The sequence below is a fragment of the Aythya marila genome, assembly GCF_965140915.1.
Source record: "Aythya marila genome assembly, chromosome: 3".
Taxonomy (NCBI): domain Eukaryota; kingdom Metazoa; phylum Chordata; class Aves; order Anseriformes; family Anatidae; genus Aythya; species Aythya marila.
Window position 1 is genome coordinate 55,420,983 of NC_139044.1, and position 15,744 is coordinate 55,436,726.

A 15,744-nucleotide genomic window follows, 5' to 3' on the forward strand; every position below is an offset into this window, starting at 1 on the left:
TATGTGCCATTTAAACCAGATAAATAATTTTGAATTTGCCCTCATTGTTCCCTTTCCTGAATACAGGTACAATGCCTTCTCTTATATATACTAGGGTTGGCACATTTGATTTAAAAAAACAAAACAAAACCCAAACTGTTGCTCCTTGTAATGCATCAGTTCTTTCAGTATCCTGGGATGGTATCTTGTTTTCCCTGTTCCAGTTACATTAAGCTCCTCAAAGAGGGAAAAAAATGCATGTGGAAGGATGGAACTGCTTCTACAATGAAAATGCAGCAGGAGGAAACAGGAGCAAATGCTAGTCAATTGGAGGCTCTGGTTAATTGCCAGTCAGCCTGGCTATTCTCAGCTACAGAGAAAATCCTTCCTCTTCTGGGGGACCTGCCCAGGCAGGCTGACCTGTTTCCTTCTCTGATCCATTCATTCCCCTCTGATAGAGGGAAAAATGTGAGGTTAGTTACATCAAATGGAAAGTGCCTTTTAGAGTCAGTGTATAAAACAAATAAAAATGAGTTAAGTTTTCATGTGGAAAAAATATGAGTAATTTGTGTTTGAAGCAGTGACCAAGACTGTCTGTGAAACTCTTCAATGCACTTCTATAAACATTACAGTTTTTGTCTTCTGTTTTTGCTTTGGAAGCTGAGGGCATTTCTGAACTGCAAGGATACTCCTGGGTTCCAGTCCTGCAAATCAAGGACTTTATTTGAGCTTGCTGTTACTCTGTTTCCGCATGTGCTGTAGTCCCTCCCTGATCTGGAATCAGGACTTGTTGACTCCTACATGCAGAGGAAAAAATATGGGGCATTGCTCCCCTGTTGCAAGGTTTAAACATAGCCTCTGGTTCTTGTTCCAGAGACTTGTGCACATCTGTGTGAATTTGGTTTTGGAAAAAGAAGGTATTATGTTGATGGCATGAGCTCCAGGGATGGCGAGATAGTCAAGCTTCCTTCCTGTGTATTTTCTTTCAGTCCTCAGTGTGTACTAGGGTACAGGATGGGTAGGAACGCTGCAAGGTAGCACTCAAAGTCATGATCATAGTTTATGGTGGCTGGTGAATAAATACCAAGAAGAGCTTTCTCCTGTGATTTTTGAACCCAGCTGCAGAGGACTTCTGACACAGCTGAGGGTAGCGACTAACGGGCAGTGCAGTTACTGGATGCAGCAGTTCCTGTGCTGCTGGGGAAGAGGATGGGAATACAAAGGTGGTTAAAGCTGCAGTCGTGTTTTGGAAACCTCTTGGTGACACTTTTAGTGTCTATTACCTAAAATCCTGAGGCTCATGACAGACTCGTGACCTAAGGCAGGAGCTGATAAACAACCCAGTGATAGCAGTAAGTGTTTTTATCCCCTCAGAATTTCACGCTGAGCACCAGAACAGCCCGTTTAAGCCTGCCGGTCAGGGCGTATCCCCTTGGTCGCTGCTCCTGTGGCAGCTGTGGCGGCGGTCGCCCAGGGCCCGGGCTCTCCTCAGCTAACGGGCGGGCGCTGCCCGTGCTGGCACCCTGGGAAATGGAGTCCCAGCTCCCCAGCAAGCCTGCCTTCAGCTGCAGGGCCCGACCCGCTGGGCCGCCTGTGGCAGCTGCCCCCCTCCTGCTAAGCATTGCTCCCAACGCCCCGCTCCCAGCCGCGACCCCGCGCCCGCCATTTTGGGCCTCGGCGGCCCCTCAGCTTGGCGCCCCCCCGTGCCCGGGCCGGAGGGGCGGGGCCGCGCGGGCTCACGTGACGGCGGGGTCACGTGGCGGGGGAGCCGGGCCCAGCCGCCGCCGCCGCTCCGGGAGCGGCGAGAGACGGAGCCGGGCGGGCGCGGGGCGGGGACGGGACGGGGACGGGAGGGGGCCCGGGGCTGCGAGCGGTCCCCGCCGCCGCCGCAGCCACCAGCACGACCACCGCCTCTGAGGTGAGCACGGGGGGCTGCCGCCGCTGCGGGCGGCTCCGCAGCTGCCGTCCTTTTGTTCCGGTGGGCGGCCCCGGGAGGGCAGCCGGTGGCGGGCGGGGGGCTCGGCCGTTAACGGCACCCTAACGGTAACGGCAACGGTAACGGCAACGGCCGCGCCGGGCTGGGCGGCGGGCCGCCGGTACACCCCCTGCACCCCCCATATCCCCCAATATCGCCGCTAAACCCCATCCCCGGTGCCCCCCCCCGGTACCCTCCGGTGCCCCCCGGTGCCTGCAGGGGTTTCGGTAAGGAGAAGGGGAGGCCCCCGGTGCCGCTGTAGCCGCTCCCCGAGGCGCCCGTTGAGATCTGCCCGGCCGGGTTAGGTAAGAGCGCCGTGGGAGCGAGGGCTGGGGGGTGAAGCCGCTTCCTAATGGCTGGCTGCGAAAGGCAGCCCCGAAATTGAGGGTTGGCAGCCTAAAACGGCCCTTTAGGGGAAGGCAGAGCGGCAAGGACCTGCACGGAATCTGCAAAAACTTGCTCAGGAAAGCGGGGCTTTTCCCACGCTATTGACACCTTCGGAGACGATTATAAGAGCCACTCACCTTTAACTACTTCTGTTTAACCTTAAATACTCAATTTCTCTTTAAAAATCGTATTAACGGAACAGATTCCTCATTACATCCACATTTCTGGTCAGGCTGCTTCAATAATGCCATCACGGGTCTTTCCGTGATAGCAAAATCCCGGTGGTCCCTAGGGACGCCGGCTAACAACCCGATCCTGGAGAAACACCTCCCTGCCAGCAGCTCCCAGCCTGCTGCCGGCTCTCACAAGGAGGATTTGCACGAGTGGACCCTGTTCATTCTTCATAGGCAACGTGAATGTCAAGTGAGGTAGAGTTGTTTCAAGAAATTGTGTTTTTCCCCCTGGCCTCCAGTGGGGTTTTGTCAGGAGGTGGCTGTCGGTGTTTGTGGGGTTGAGGTGAAGGTAACAGGTGTGTGTGTGGATAGACATTTTAAGAATTGAAAACATCTTGGAAAACCGACAGCTTGAACTGTTGACTGACTCAAACTGAATGACTTTCATGGAAAGAGGATTTTTTTTATTTTTATTTTTTTTGGTACAATGCATTGCTGCCTCCAGCAACAGCCTGTGGAATTTGTTCTCACCTAGTCAACAGATGTTTAAAACCCTTCAAGTATTTATCTGTTCTAAGAAAGCCCACTCATTTTGTGAACTGAGTTCAGGATGGCTTGTTTATTCAACGTATTGTATCAGTAAGATGATGAACGGATTTAAGTGGTTCTCTTGTAGGTTTCCAGCAAGAAAATTGTTGCAATGTAACTTCCCTTACCTTGCTGAATGATATTTTCATCACAGAAATGATTGGTTCTGCTGAACTTCCAAACAAAAGTAATTTTGTTTCTAACTAGCCTCTAGGAAAAAGCAGTACTTGTTTTATGTAATTATTAAGCATACTTAAAATACACAGCTTTTAAAAGTACTTTTCATTAGTAGGTCTCAAAACACCTCACGAAAGAATTCAGTGTAATTATTCTTTTCTTATCTGAGGGTAATTATTCTTGTCTTATCTAGTGCTCATAAAGAGATCATTGTCTGCCTATGATTGCTCTAAGAAACCCTATAAAAAGGTCGAACAATAAAATCAGATTTCTTTATCACAAAAAAAAGATAAACTCACATTTGTGTTGTATTTTTTTCTTCTTAATGACACCTGAGGTCATTTCATACTGTACCTTCCATACCAAGGTTGGGAGCTAAGCCTGTGCTTTAAGTAGAGCAGACATCTCTGCTTAATCTCAGAAGAGACTCTGCAGAAGACTTAACCAAATTCATTGGTGAGTTAGAGAATGATTTGGGGTAGGTTTCGGTTCAGATGCTCAAAGTAATCGTGGTGCATGCCTTCCATTTCCACAGAGCGTGGCTGCAAAGAGGGTTTGTACAGATGTCTTTTGATACCTGTTAGAAAGAGGCAGGTGTGGGGATTTTGTGTAGCCAGAATCTTCCTATTTTTGTGGTTTCCTTCCTCTTCAACGTGCAGAGCTGGTCAGGCACAGTGATTTGGAATCTCGCATTTATTTATTTTTTGGGACTGGATTTCTTCTGCTTCAGTGCCCTATTTTTTTGTAATGCATCTGGTAGCAGAACAAACCTCTGGTACTAGAGGTCCAAGGTACGCACTCTAAAATTGTTTTCCAACTATGTCTACCAATTTCAGTGTGCAGATTATTATCACTAATTATATTATGGGTGCATTTTAATATGCAGTTAAGTTTAAGACTTTAGATCCCCTATACTAGTTCGATGGTTTCTTAAATAGAGCAGAAAACCATTCATTTGTGCTCTAATGCAAGACAATAAAAGCATTGTCATTTAGGGAAAAAAAGCATAAGTTAGGAAATATACAAAAGAGTTGATATTGGAAGTGTTATTGTTTTATTTGGATGGGAACTCCTTGTGATCCTATCCCAAAACAATAGCTATGTAACCTGGGTCTAAGCTCTAGATCCTTTGTTAATGGGGGACTATGGCTTCTCTACTGTAAGGAGACATCTGTGGATGGCCTTATAGGTGCCATCAGTGATTTCAGTTGACTCCATGTCCAAACAGGGCTTGCTTGTAGGCAGAGTGGAATCTAGACTCATTAAATCTGCATGGATTCAGATTACTTGAGGTGGGGGGGGGAAAGTTCCAAGAGCTCCAGTTTCCAACAGGAAACTTTTCTGCGTATTTTAGTTTTCATTTTGTGACACAGCATCTCTGCTCTTGGGTGTGTGGGACCGTTATTTTCATCCTTGCTTGTATACTTGATCGGTTATTTCTGTGTTATTTTTAACTAATGCCTTTGTTTACACCATTTCACAGTACTTAGAAGTTTAATATCTTTTAAATGGTCTATAGTAATAGTTTTCACTTTGTGCTTATACCTACAAAAGCCCTTAGTGCTCCTCAGCTGCTCATCAAATCCTACATATAGCTATAGTACATCAGAGCTGGTCTGGAGAACTTCCCACTGGAAATCCGAGCTGCTTGCATGGCATGGGGGTCCTGGTTCATTTGTGAATGTTGCCTCCCGCACAGTTTCAGAGCTAGCAGATCCCGCTGGGAGTCGTATGCTCTCCTAGTTTCCTGGGTTCAAATCCTCCCCAATGTCCTTGTCTAGTGCAGAACTCTTTTTGCAAAAGATGCATTTGAAGATTAACTTTCCTATTAGAATATAAGAGATTTAGTGCTTCTCAGTACTACTGTCAGTCTGTCCTGTCGTTTGTCTTTTTTGCTTTGTACATGTGATGGAATAGATTCCTCTCCTTTGAAGACGTTCTTCTCATTAAATATTTGCCAAAGCAAATATCTTGACACCTAAACTGATTTCTAAATAAAATCTTCAAATATCTCATTCATTAGTTTGAATAATAATTGCAAAGTAAAATTTAGAGGAAGGCCAAACACATCTATTCACCTAGCCATTTGAAGAAAATTACTGCAAATACTTTCCTGGTGTTACTTGGCACCATTTAAGCAGATGAAAACTGTAGGAAGGACTAATGAGTGCTGGATACAGCATGAAACAAAAGAGGTGTTTTGCATGTATACTAAAAATATTGTCAAAGAAGTGCGTGGGAAGATAAGCAGGAATAAAGTCATTGCGAAAAGCAGAGGTTGGTTGCCCACTGTGGTTGTGGTGGGTCACAGTCTGCAGGAGGCTCTTAGTTGGAAAAAGACCTCAGCTGTCAGGGTGCTTAAATTGGGAGGGGGCAGCATGAGGGGTTACACGTGCTCATGTTTGTGGTGGGGGGTGTCTGCACAGTGGGAGCCCTGAGCTGCTGGGCACCTAAATGTCACTTGTAATGTTCCCACTGCCTGTCCTCAATAAAGAACAGGTCTCCCTGTCTCAGTGGCATGGTGGAATGACCTCTAGGAAATCCTTACATTTATAAATAACTGAAAACCAAAACACAACCCCAAAGATCTACCTGTCTAATATCTGGCTAAAATACATGAAAGGGAGGTTGACTAACACGAACCCGCTGTTGCAGACAAGATAGGCTGTGGATAATAGTTAACGTTGTATAAAAATATCAGAAATGTTACTCAGAAAGCTATTTTAGGTGTTAAGTAAAACTTGAAAGGGGGAGTGATTTCAGCTAAGGGAGAAGGAGGAAGAGTTATATATTTGTGGTGTCTTCCCCTGCTCTCATGAGTGATGTAAGTATATTAAGAACTGCTGCTGTATAAATATCTTGGCTGCCATACAAGTGCCCTACATAGTGTTTGGAAATGAGGGAATTGAACAGTGTAGGTGTTGAAGCAGCTTTAGATATTTTACCTTCCTTTCTCCCGTGCATAGAAATACGGACCAAAGAACAGCATATGAGCTCAGACCAAAGGTGTTTTCTACATCAGTGCCTTGGTTTTTGACAGTGGAGGATGGCAGATGCCTAGGGAAAAGTATCCTGGGGCATGCAGGTAGCTGGGTATCTGAAGGAAGTATCACCAGCTTCTAGCAGGATATAGGTTAGGGGTCTCTGATTTGGTACTTAATCATTTAGCTTTTAATATTTGTGAATTTATGCATATTTTTCTTTTATCCTCAGTCATCCTCCCAAAATAAGGCATTCCTGAATAATTTGGAAACAGAACAGTGTGTAATGAAATGGCTCTTTCCTAGTAGTCATTACTTGAATTTTTACTTCATTTGTAAAGGAAGAATGATGTAAATCGCTGTTTGGATTTGATTTGTTTGTTCCAGGCTTAGATTGCTCTGGAGACTTCCTAGCACCTTCCCTGTTTGATGTGAACTTATCCCTGGCTTGGATTTTTCCTTCCTCCTCTTCATTGTTGGTGTTTGTTAGTAGATCTTGAAGGATCTTTTCACTGATGCCTTAAGGCAGAGATCCTTAAGGCACTGTGTTCTTATTTTTTAATGTGTCGGAATAGAAAATGGCTCCTATTGTCTGGGAACTCTTTGCAAAATTAATTAGATGAAGCAATAAAGGTAGGTGAATTCTAGGAGAGAGATTTAAATAAATGCATTTGAATCTTATAAAGACATGGGAAGCTATGCAGTGAAAATCTGCTGTCTTGGATGAATGATCAAGGGATAAAATTGAACAAGCTTATGTTACTAGTATGAGATTTGGAACCGTTTGCAGCTTTTCCAAAGTGCAGATAAAAATGGGAGAAGAGATGTGGTTCTTCTAAAGATACCTATAGCAAGCCCTATTATGATAATAGGCCACCTCGAGCAAGAATAGTCTGTTTCTGTGAACCAAAAAAAAATCTGTGCAGCAACAGGGCTCTATTAAAAGCAAACACAAATCATAGGATTAAGTGATTAAGTCATCTTCCTCTGAGTTACAGACCTCTCAGAGGTGGATTCCTTCCAGATTTTGCCAACCTGCTGAGGAGCTATTCTTGCTTTCTTTATAGCAGTAGAATACCTCTGTGGAACATATATTAAATCCAATATACATTGTTCCCAGGGTTGCAAAGAGAATTTGGGGGTTTGGAAGTCTTCACTGTGGTAAGGTCGAGGAAAGTACACTGTCTAAAAACATATGCCTTGAGTTCAGTACTAGTGCCTGTACAATATTAGCTCCCCTCTTACATTTCCAGAAGATCAAGCACTTCTTTTTTATTAATAAAGAAACTGGCTTGGAAATTGTTCTTTCTTCAGAGGGGAGAACTGAGAGATCACTGACGTAAGAACAGTGTTACAGCACTGGAGGTGAATGAGAAGATTATATTGGGAAGTCTCATCATAGTTCTGCTTTCAATGCCGTGTTGGGGAGTTTTGCAATTGTAGTTAGTAATATACAGAGCAGATGGCCAGCACAGTGGTTGTTCTGGGCTAAAAGTGACCAGTAATGCTTCAAGATTTCGTAAAAGATAGTGCCCTGTTTTCACAGGATGCAAGAGTCTTTAGTCGCTGTCATCGGGAGGTTGAACACTTGACTTAATTCACTCATCCCTTTTCCCCTTTGGAATGTGGTGTAAATGCTTCTGGTGTGAGGAAACTTCTACTTGGTTTGGAGAAAAAGTATTTGTGATTTGATTGTCTAGTGTTGCAGCGACGGAACGAGCTCTTGCTGGTTTTAAAATAGTATTGCTTATTGAAGCTCTAGAAATACTGGGAAAGCTTTGTTCTCTGGTTTGCATTTGAATGTGTTCTTCCTTCTTGTCCAAGGATGAGAGTGAAAAACGAGAGTCTTCATTGATGGAAACAGCCTGTTTTCTTCATGTTGGGCAGAGAATGAGCACTCCTAAAACAACCACGGGACCTTTGCGTGGGAAGTGATAACCTGCTTGTTAGAATGAGTCTCCAGGAGAAGATCTTTTACTCGTAAGGTTTCAGAAAGGAAAGATGTAATGGAACAGATGCGTCGTGAGGATTTGGGTTGTACTGATTTGCCTCCAGCTGCATTGTCACAGTTTTGACAAATATCACCTGATGACTGAGTGTCCGAACTGATGTGGAACTGTCTGTTTTCACTGGTGTTTACTTCTGCTGTGATTTGTTGGGTATGTAGACGAAGATTTCATTGCTTTCTGAGCCTAACGCTTACGCAAGCTCTTGGAATTCTCCCCTGGAATATTTTTTAAGAGGCTTGCTTTACTGCCTTTTTTGCTGGCAGGACTAGTGTGAAAGCATTCAATGAAAGATCTTTAAGTGCTGATAATGTTCAGTTCTGTCTCCCTTTTGATTACCCCAAATTACATTGTTGACTGCATTTTTCCATACATAGGGTGGTAACGCTTGATAAAATTAGACCTGAGAAGATGCAGGTGGAATTGGGAAAGCACCAGAGAATGTACTAAAGAGTATGTGACTTCTGAGCTTGTGTCCTTAGGCTATGTGCATGTGAGCTTGTTCTTGTGTTTTGTGGTGGTTTTTTTTTTTTTGTTTTTTTTTTTTTTTTTTTTCTTCACTGATTAGGACAATTTCTTCCCATCTTTCTGGTTAAGAGTTCTGACCCCATTTCATGGTTTCCTTCCATTGAAATTTACAGTTTTGTGTTATGCTAGGAGAGAATATGTTTTATAATTGCTTCCTTGTTTCTTCTACATCTTTATAGCAAATGCAGTCGGGAAAGAAATCTCATTTTGTTTCAGAACACCTCATTATGTTAGCTGATCTAAGGATCTAGCTGGAAAGTTGTCCCAGCTTAGAAATAAATAACAATTGCATGCACACAGACTTGGCTGCAGAGCGAGATCTATTTTTAGAGAAGGGTCCTGTCCTATTTTCACTTAATTTTAACGATGGTGAGTTTTACCTTCGTTTGAGACATCCTAATGACTTTTGGGTCTTACCCAGGCCTTCCTAATAGGTAAGTGTGTGAGTCCTCTGAATCAGATTTCAGAGCCGTTTGTGTAGGGGAAGCCCCGCTTATCTGCCAGATAACCTCAGGTATTCCAGTCATTCCTGGGCTATGTCCGAGGCGCTGCCTCTGCTTGCCTGCTGTTTATGGAGCAGTCTTGTGACTGGGAAGCCAAAGGCAGGCTGCAAGAGGTTGCTGCCACATAAATCTAATGTATTAGAAAGCAACTACAATCCCATGTAGAACAGCATTCTGATGAAGTGTTTTTTCTTTTTTCTTTTTTTTTTTTTTTTAATGAACCTGTGTTAGTTGAAGTTGCCAGTTACATTTGGGTTTTATTTTCTGTTGTCCATTGTTGGTGGTTACAGCGGCAGCCTGGGACTGCTTTTCTCCCAGTTCTGTCATGAGCTGCTGTATTGCCTTGAGGTGCTTAATTGTCTTTTACTCAGCTGTATGCTATTAGAATAATGTTGGTTTCTTACTTCTCCTAGGATCGCTGAGGCTAGCATAGCACTTTCAGGACACTGGATAAAAGATGTAATGTTCAGGGTCATGTTAAAAGAAACCACCACATAGTTGGACACAAGTTGAACATTGACTCAGCTGAGGATGAATAGGCTGGGTAAAGGTTAAAAAAAGGTGGAAAAAATATGAGAGGGTGAGCTATAAATACCGTTATGCAACTCCTTATTTCCTTTCTTTCTTGGTGATTCTTGGGATTGTGAGCTTGCACGACGTCTCTTACTGTCTGTAAACCATCAGACAGAGCGATGATTCTGTGAAGTAATGATTATTTGGAAAAGACTGGCCAAAAAACGCATCCAGTGTGAGGCATAACCAGACATCTCTGCTAAAGCACTACTGTAGTTGAAATACTCCTCCACCTGTTTGTAGCAGATAGCGAATCAAGGACTGTCTCTAAATTAAATGCAGTGTGTTGTGAGCCCTGGGTGGCAGCAGTGATGAGCCTGTATGATCCCTCCTTGGCAAGGGTGTGCTTGTGACAGAAGGGCTGATTGGGCAGCTTAGTGCGTTTCTCTCTCCTGTGTAGTAGGAAACACGGTTGTTGACTATTCAACTTCTGTTTATCCATAGAGATGCCTTTTGGCCACAGGTTTTTGGGTAAGGAGTGTTTTCATTTTTCACCATTCTTGTGTGATGTCTGTGTTTGCTGAAACAGAACGAATAAAGCAGGGGTGCTCTTTGCTTGAAAAATCTCATTGTACCTGCTTAGCATTGTTTCTGGAGGACAGACTCTTTAATTCCTGTAGCAATTTTCTTTAATATTTACTCAGCTATTATGCCTCAGATTTATGTTTGAATAGTACTGTGTATGATATGTGAAATACATTTTATCTTTATCATAGATAGGTTAAGGCCAGAATTAAGCATTAAGGTTATGTAGCCTAAGCTTCTAAATGGGACTGTCTGCATTTATGTGAAGGAGTTGGGTGTTAGTGGAAGCAGTGTTGTGTTTTTTGCATCCCCAACCTGCCTTTCCTCCCTTCTAAGAGAGTAATTATGGGATTTTCTATTGTCATTAGACTTAAATTCATGATCCGGGTGTGATGCTTGTTCTGTCATGTAGTCACATATTATTAGGTTTGATATGTTTGTTCTTTTGATATGTTTGTGTTTTCCTTCATTCAGTTACAGGTAGAGACCTTGCAAAAAGGAGAATTGTACTTGAAGGCAACAAGGCAAAGACAAAATTTCCTAAGTCGTGGAGAGGAGTAAGAGAAGGCAAGGAGGTCCTTGCCTCTCGTTTTGAGACTTATCAGTGTTTCACTGCAGATGTTTGTGTAGAAATGGGAGAAACTAAATTGAGTTCTCTCACGGTAATTTTCCTTGCTAGGTTTTTCAGATTGTGGTGCGAGGCTTCCTGGGTGTCTTGCCTTGAGCTGCTTGCCTGCTGTCTTTGTAAGGTGTCTTGTTTACCTCTTTTTTTTCCCTTCTGTTTTTTGGGAGACTTACTCTCTCACTCTTCAGAGGTTTACTTGCCTTCTTTGAATAGCTGTGTGAATTCAGGTTCTCTCAGGGGCTTGAGTTTGTCAAAAGATGATACCCCTGTCATGTTTCTCGCCTTGTCCCTCTGCATTTTTGAGATTTTCTTTCAGGACAAGCTCCCGTGGCTGTGCTATTGATACTGTGCATTGTTCCTCAGAGTGGTACTGGTGAAGGCTTTTGCTGTCTGTACTCTGATGTTTGTTAGGTGGCCTGTACTGTAGCACTTCAGTCTTCTCTTTCAAGCTTTTCTTGTGGGATGTTTCAAAGCTGTCCATTCTGAAGTATGGATAAGTGCTAACAGGGAGGAGTAATAAAAACCCGTGGGAGATGCTGGTTTCCATACCAAATACAACTCTCAGAAGCGCACAGCTTATTGGGCAACAGTAAGATATCTAGTGCACTTTGCAGCACGCTTGCTGTGAACTGACAGCCAAGGACCTTTTGTTCAGTGTTTTGGAAAATTTCAGGCCCAGAACTCTACTGTTGACTTAGTCTGAGTATGTTTTTGTCTGAGTAATGTTTTGACTATACATACATACATACATATATATATATATATATATATATGATATCTGCATATTAAGTGTGAAAACCTCAATACGAGAAGAGATATCAGGATATATATATATATATCTGCTGCTCTGAAAATCCTGATATCTCTTCTCGTATTGAGGTTTTCACACTTAATATGCAGATATCCCCCACTCTGTGTTGTTTGGAGGATCAGAGGCTTAGGAAACGTTATGATACTTCAAACTTGGAGAGCTGTTTGCCCGAGCATCCATTCACGTGGAATATCTTCTGCATATTTTTTCTGATATTTACAAACAAAGTAAGAAAAGGCTTAAATTTTCTTAGAGTAATTTGTTTAGTCTGTTTGATTTTGTCCTCTAAATTTTGAAGTCCTTGGTGATGAGTCTAATTATCAACAAGACATTCTCTCATGCTGGTGATAAGTTTAAGTCTGCCTTGGGACAGTTGCCTCTTTAACGTGATGCCAGAGGAAAGCCTGAAATTGCTGCAGTATAGCAGCCTTCCTTATCAGCCAGAAAAGGAAAGTTTATTACAAGTGGCTTGTTAGATCCTCAGTATTATGGAAGTTCATTTTGTATAGTATATGGTAGTCAGAGCATCCTTCAGACAAACATTGTGGTTCTTTGTGGTTATGAGCAAAATCATCAGTATCCAAGCGTGTTTGGACCTTGAGCATGCGGGAAGATGTTTTGCTGAACCTATGCCTTGATCAGCTGTAAAGGTAATTTCGTACTTTCCACTGCTGGTTTTTGGTGCATGTATGTGTTGTACAAAAATAAAAATTAAGATATTCATTATATGGAATTTTGGAGCTGGGACGGGCATACTGTTTGAGAAGAGGTATTTGTTGGTTCTGTCCTGTTCCCCTGGCCCCAGCTGTGGTACATGATTACAGCGATAGCCAAAAATCATAGAATTGTAGTGATTCTGGAAAGTGCCTGGAAAGAATCTAGCACGAGGATAAGTCTCCTTTCAGGTGTTTGCAATTTGTGTTCATTTTTTAAAGCAAACACATTGTATACTTCTATCAGTTGGGTCTTTATTTAAATAACATGGAAGGAATCACTGCCATCTTAATTCATCAGTATTTTATCTCTGTTTTGCTTTTTTTTTCCCCCCAATAACATACTGCCATCTCCCTATATGAATGTAAAGTGTCTCATTTATCAAGACAGGATTATCTTTCTGGATTTTATGAACATGTCATTCCTCATGTCAGGTGATTTAACATTTCATTGGCACGCTCATAAAAATTGCTTCAATAATTTTGATTGTTTTTACTTCTTTGAGTGTAAGAGCGTCTTCTAAATGTTGTTGCTAGAATGAAGGGCACAGATTTTTTCCCCACCCGTATCCCTAGGAAGCTAATGCATCATCCCTTATATTAGGTGGCAGATGACAGTGTAGTATGTGCTCTTGGCATGTTTACTCAGCCCAGGAAACTGATACCATGCCTGAAGTCTGATTCAGAGCTTCAGCACCATGGCTTCAAAACAAGATGGCATAAATCCCATGTGTTCATCTTTTTATCCTACTCTTCTACAACAGGCACCTGCTTGCTCCCTGTATGGCCTTAATTTATTGCCCCAGAAGGAAACTTGCTCCTTGTGCCTCTGCTGTCCTCTGAGGGATTCCCTCTGGCTCATCGGGCGCTGCCTGATGGGTGATTCTGTGACCTGATCTCTGTGGGAAGGGAGCAGATTAGTCACTGCTCAGGTTGGAGCCAGCTTCTAAAGATTGGCCTTACTGCTGCCACATGACACTGCAGAGCTCAACAAATAATTAAATTTTTTCTTCTTGTGTTTGTGCAAGTAGATTGCTTTGATTTGGGGTGGGGGAGAAGGTGGAAATACCAATTTCTGCTTGGCCTCTCTGTTAAGTGTCTGACAAAAGTGATGTTGATGCCATGTTCATCCATGTGAAACTGTGCATATGCTGAGGTTTGAGATGTGAAGAATTTCTCCCTTCCTGGTTTAAACAGAAAAAACAAACAAACAAAACTAATCAAAACCCAAACAAAAAAAACACACTAATCTGTCTAAAGCCCTTTAGCAGACAAATTGTGCTGAAGTCTGGCTGTGACAGTCTGATATTTCTTTTCCTGCTGTACCTGGTGGAGACTATCACCACTCCACTGCTGATTCATTAGGAGAGAATTTGTGCCTGTGTCTCGTACAGTTCACTTCAGAGTTTGGCTTTTTAGCTCAGCCTTATCTTTGTTGCCAGCTTTTAAACTGAGATTGAGAACCTTTTTGTGTTGTGGTGGCAAAGCAGTTATATGTCCTAAATGGAAGAGGAGTTTTTTGTAGTCCAAACTTCTTTCATTTTATTTTTCTTTAGGATATGTTAGAGGGCATTTGCAGAGCAGCTAAGAAGGGATACAGAAATACATGTATTCTAAGTGTTAATTTATATCTAAGTTTTGCAGTAAATTTAGCCTTTAGCATAAGTCATTAAATTTAATTAAAATAGCTTTGCTAAGAAGTATGACGTCTATGTATTGCTTGACTATTTTTTGTTGAATTTTTAAAGTATATCAGATCACCAAAATGAGGGGAATCATGGGGTAAATATTTGGATTCAGGTTGCTGAAGGGGCATATCAGCTTGCAACAGATTTTCTTCAGTAGGCACAGACAGAAAATTGTGTGTTTATTTCAGTGTAGTTTTTGTGAATTTTTTTCTTCAAAATGAGAAAGTGTGAAAAGGCTTGTTTTAAAAGTGTAGCAAAAATGAAATGTGATGTTGAGATCTAGTAGTTCTGTTAGGGATGTGGTGTCCAGAAACAGTCACCTCCATCTACTAGCTAAAGATAGTGCTTCTGTTGTTACAAGACAAAACAAAACCAAACTTAATTCAGTTTTTAATGCAAAACATAACAAAGGTATATGCATCCAAAATGTCTATGTAGTTTTAGTTTATAAGTAACATTGTCTAAATCTCATAAAAATTAGGATTTGTGTAAATGGAATTGTATTGTCCTTTGAAACCAACCTGACACTTGCGAGTTTGCAAAATGATCCTCCACTGTAATCCTTTACAATACTGCAACTTTTTTTTCCTACCACCAGCATCCATGGTGAGACTTGATTTGATGGTCGGCAGTGGTAATTTCTTCTTCTAGACTGGGTCTTGTAATGCTCATGAGTTTCTGTGTGTGCTTCCAGTGGTAGGGGTGTGCCTACGGTGTATGTCAGTGGCACCCACATGGCAGTTCAGAGAACATCTGGCCCAGAAAATGGGAAGGAACATTTACTGTTGATTAACATCAAATGTGAAAATTATCAACCTGAATAAATGTGTTTAAATTATGTAATTACTTAAATGGGAATGCATAATGGCATTCCAGTTAGCAAAAAGAAGTTATCAAATGTGGGGTGTAAGCTATGCTTATTTGCAAATCAGCATCCGTTTAAGGTTGCTATCTAGCAATAGGCTTTCCATCAGAAAAGAGAGGAGCAGAAATGCAGGAGCAAAATTATATATTTAAATCAAGTTTCCTTGCTTGATGATTTAAATAATAGCCACACATGGATATGGTAAATCGTTTTGAATTAACCTGGCCTGAGTGTGAACCGCAGGAGAAGCGTTTTGGCACACAATGTGTTTCACCAAATGTTGATGGATATTTTTAAACAGGAGAACAAAAAGCAGAATGTTGGTTATGGCTTTTCCTGTGAATCTAAAACAGGTAAGTTTCGAAGCTAGATGGAAACAGGAAAACATCTGATAAACTGTTCTGACTGAGTGACAGGGTCATAGCACAGGCTGGATGCCGGTAACAGTAAACTCTTGCTGCTTATTTTGATGCTGTCTTCTACTTCAGTGTTAAGGAAGATGCTCCATCTCCATCCCTTGGAGAAGGTCCACTGTCCAGCTGAACTGATCTAGTATCGTGCTGTTTCTGAAAGGTCTCCCCGCATCCAAGTCCTGTGGGTCCTGCCTGCTGCAGCTCCGATGCTCAACTGCCCCTTCAGTGAGTGGA

General features: G+C 42.3%; 1 protein-coding gene across 8 annotated transcripts in view; it reads left to right on the plus strand.

Annotated features, from left to right (window-relative positions):
* The first annotated feature begins 1,244 nt into the window (after positions 1-1,244).
* The window catches only part of TULP4 (TUB like protein 4), a 155,704-nt gene continuing 141,204 nt past the window's right edge, over positions 1,245-15,744 (plus strand). For 2 of the 8 annotated variants that reach the window (XM_082756602.1, XM_082756601.1), the window contains exons 1-2: positions 1,846-1,897; positions 8,085-8,419. The gene's annotated coding sequence lies outside the window, so the exon portion shown is untranslated. The other 6 variants (XM_082756604.1, XM_082756605.1, XM_082756600.1 and 3 more) reach the window with 4 other exon arrangements.